Consider the following 3,807-nt stretch of genomic DNA (forward strand, 5'->3'; position numbering starts at 1 on the left):
CGTCGTAGTGATTTTGAAAGGAATCCCACTTGCGCCTGCGTATCTCCGCCCAGATGTATCTACATACCGGGCGTCTCCATCTGATGTGATATTTTTTTTGGGGGAAACAAGCCTGTTTCTTTATATATATATATATATATATATATATATATATATACAAACTATATATATATATATAAAATACTATTTTTGATGGAAATCATAATAAGTTCACGGTCCATGTAACGATTATCAGTCTAATAATCTAATACACTTGTTCAAATGGAATAATATAATATTCGTATGAATTTCTCAAGTTCTCAATTGTCTGATCCACTCGTTTAAATTGAAAATGTTTTTACATTTCTCATTTTTCTGCACTGTACAATTTAGATTTCTATATAGTTTTTCACATGTATCAAATGTCCTTTATTTGTTTGAAAATTAAAGTTGAAATATTGGTGTGGCTTTGAAAACTGGGTGATTTCTAGTATGTGGCTCAAGTGGAAGCTACCACTTCAGTGCAGGGGGATTAGCCTATAAATAATGTGGTAAATGAATGTTGTCCTTGGAGGCTAAGTCACACACACACCAGATATCCCAAAAGCAATTCTATACCAGTCTAACTGAATGGCGTTAACTATTTTGGTACGGTCACTGCGAAGACATGAGCTGTGTTCGAATACCCATACTAACATACTGTATACTATGAGGATTCTGTGTTATGCAATATAGCCCGTTACCATATATGTGATTGAATATTATCTGTTGTTGGCTTGTGTGGATGTATGTGTTATGCAACATAGCTGATTTGAGACATTGTTAACAGTTTCAGGGCCATGGGCCTTTCTCATGATGGAAAAATACAGAATAACATGAAGACAGGGACTGTGCAATGAGTTGGGGGGGCACATTCAGAATGTAGTGTTGCGAGAACAAACAGTCTTTTGTTAGATAACAGTAGCCAGGTGCCCGATAACAGTATGTTCTACACAGCTACAACGACTGACCGCTGAAGCGCTTAGGGGGCTGGGACCAGCCTCTGCGCCAACAATCAACGATAGGCTGGGTGAGTCTAAACCACGCCCAGTCTCTACTCTGACAGGCCGGCTCGGAAGCAGGAACTACCTCTGTCAGAGTATATTTATAATATCTTTGTCAGGAACAAGTCAGTTATCTGTTTTGCCCTGCGAGGTGGGACAGAGAGCCCATATATACGAAAATTGCATTTACCACTTATTGCTTAGCTAATAAAAAATACATAGTATACAATCGGTGACTCAATGTCATATTTATCCTGATACCAGATTCGAATTGACGCAACTCTAACAATACTACATACTTAATGAGTATATACTACATACTATATACTATTAGTGCATTTTAGCATACTGTAAAGGAACAGTATCCTTTCAGTTGAGCGTACAAGCTCTTCATCTGTCTACCGGAAGTTGATGCTGTTGCTATGCAACCTCTTGCTAGCTAGTTAGCGTAACAAATGACTAGTAAGACATTTTATGACATTTATTTTAGACATTCAATCTGGTGTGCCAGAGTGAGCTCGTAAATTCAGCGCGTTGTCAGATTGTCCGTTTGTAAATTCAGAGCGCACTCTGGACTCTCACCCCGAGGAGTAGGGTTGATTTGAGCGTTCTGACCTTAGCTTGGGTGCTTGACTGCCATTGTAACGTTGGCTAGCCTCTTCCAGACACAAACGAGACCACTCTGACCATTTTACTCGCCCTAGCAGAGCTGGTTAGGCAGTTTTCATGTTATCCAGAGCGTTGGTGACTGTAACTGTGCTGATGGCAACAATTTAAGGATGCTTTTTTGCGACGTTTAATGACACTGGCCATATTCAACACACTCAGACGAGAGTGATATGAAATCGGAGTAGATAGCCAGAGCGAATTTACGAAAGCACCCAAATGTCCATTGAGAACGCAGAACGACTATACCATTCCAACATAGCGTGTAAGATAACTTATTTGAAAAGTCATTACTTTTTAACATTGCTCAACATTTTCTTAACATTTGTCATAATTAGTTTGTATCCGCTCTCGTTGTACTTCGGCTGCATATTTTCCGCCATTTTCTTCAAATCTAGAAACGATGTGAAGCCACGTACATTTCCTGAAGAATTGCATTATGGGCCCTAAAGTACTGAAATAGTGTCCGGTGCGTGTATACTTCATATTTTTGCAAATTTAGTATGACATCTGGGAACTTTTGGCATGCTAACTATATCCATACAATTTGATTTTTTATATATATATTTTTTTATTTCACCTTTATTTAACCAGGTAGGCCAGTTGAGAACAAGTTCTCATTTACAACTGCGACCTGGCCAAGATAAAGCAAAGCAGTGTAACAAAAACATCAACAGAGTTACACATAAACAAATGTACAGTCAATAACACAATAGAAAAATCTATGTACAGTGTGTGCAAATTTAGAAGAGTAGGGAGGTAGGCAATAAATAGGCCATAGAGCCGAAATAATGACAATTTAACATTAACACTGGAGTGATAGATGTGCAGATGATGATGTGCAAGTAGAGATACTGGGGTGCAAAAGAGCAAGAGGGTAAGTAATAATATGGGAATGTGTAACGGCAGATTTCCTCCTCTTCGTCTGAAGAGGAGTAAGGATCGGACCAAGATGCAGCGTGGTAAGTGTTCATGACGAATTTAATTTTAAAAAGCACTGAACACTATGAGACACAAAACAATAAATGTGACCATTAACCAAATCGAAACAATACCGTGTGGCGACAAACACACACACGGAAACAAACACCCACAAACCAACAGTGAAACCCAGGCTACCTAAATATGGTTCTCAATCAGGGACAACAATAAACAGCTGCCTCTGATTGAGAACCATATCAGGCCAAACACAGAAATAGAAAAAACATAGAAACACAAACATAGACTGCCCACCCAAACTCACGCCCTGAGCATACTAAATAAAGACAAAACAAAGGATATAAAGGTCAGAATGTGACAGGATGAGATAGTTGGGGGTGCTATTTACAGATTGGCTGAGTACAGGTACAGTGATCAGTAAGCTGCTCTGACAGCTGATGCTTAATGTTAGAGAAGGACATATAAGACTCCAGGTTCAGTGATTTTTGCAATTCGTTCCAGTCATTGGCAGCAGAGAACTGGAAGGAAATGCGGCCAAAGGAAGTGTTGGCTTTGGGGATGACCAGTGAAATATACCTGCTGGAGCGCGTGCTACGGGTGGGTGTTGCTATGGTGACCAGTGAGCTAAGATAAGGCGTGGCTTTACCTAGCAAAGACTTATAGATGTCCTTGAGCCAGTGGGTTTGGCGACGAATATGTAGTGAGGGCCAGCCAACGAGAGCATACAGGTCGTAGTGGTGGGTAGTATATGGGGCTTTGGTGACAAAACGGATGGCACTGTGATAGACTACATCCAGTTTGCTAAGTAGAGTGTTGGAGGCTATTTTGTAAACGACATCGCCGAAGTCAAGGATGTGTAGGATAGTCAGTTTTACGTGGGTATGTCTGGCAGCATGAGTGAAGTAGGCTTTGTTGCAAAATAGGAAGCCAATTCTAGATTTAATTTTGGATTGGAGATGCTTGATGTGAGTCTGGAAGGAGAGTTTACAGTCTAACCAGACACCTAGGTATTTGTAGTTGTCCACATATTCTAGGTCAGAACCGTCCAGAGTAGTGATGCTAGTCGGGCGGGAGGGTGCGGGCAGCAATTGGTTGAAGAGCATGCACTTAGTTTTAATAGCATTTAAGCGAAGTTGGAGGCCATGGAAGGAGTGTTATATGGTGTTAAAGCTTGTTTGGA

Source organism: Oncorhynchus clarkii, chromosome 32, assembly GCF_045791955.1.
Source record: "Oncorhynchus clarkii lewisi isolate Uvic-CL-2024 chromosome 32, UVic_Ocla_1.0, whole genome shotgun sequence".
Lineage (NCBI taxonomy): Eukaryota > Metazoa > Chordata > Actinopteri > Salmoniformes > Salmonidae > Oncorhynchus > Oncorhynchus clarkii.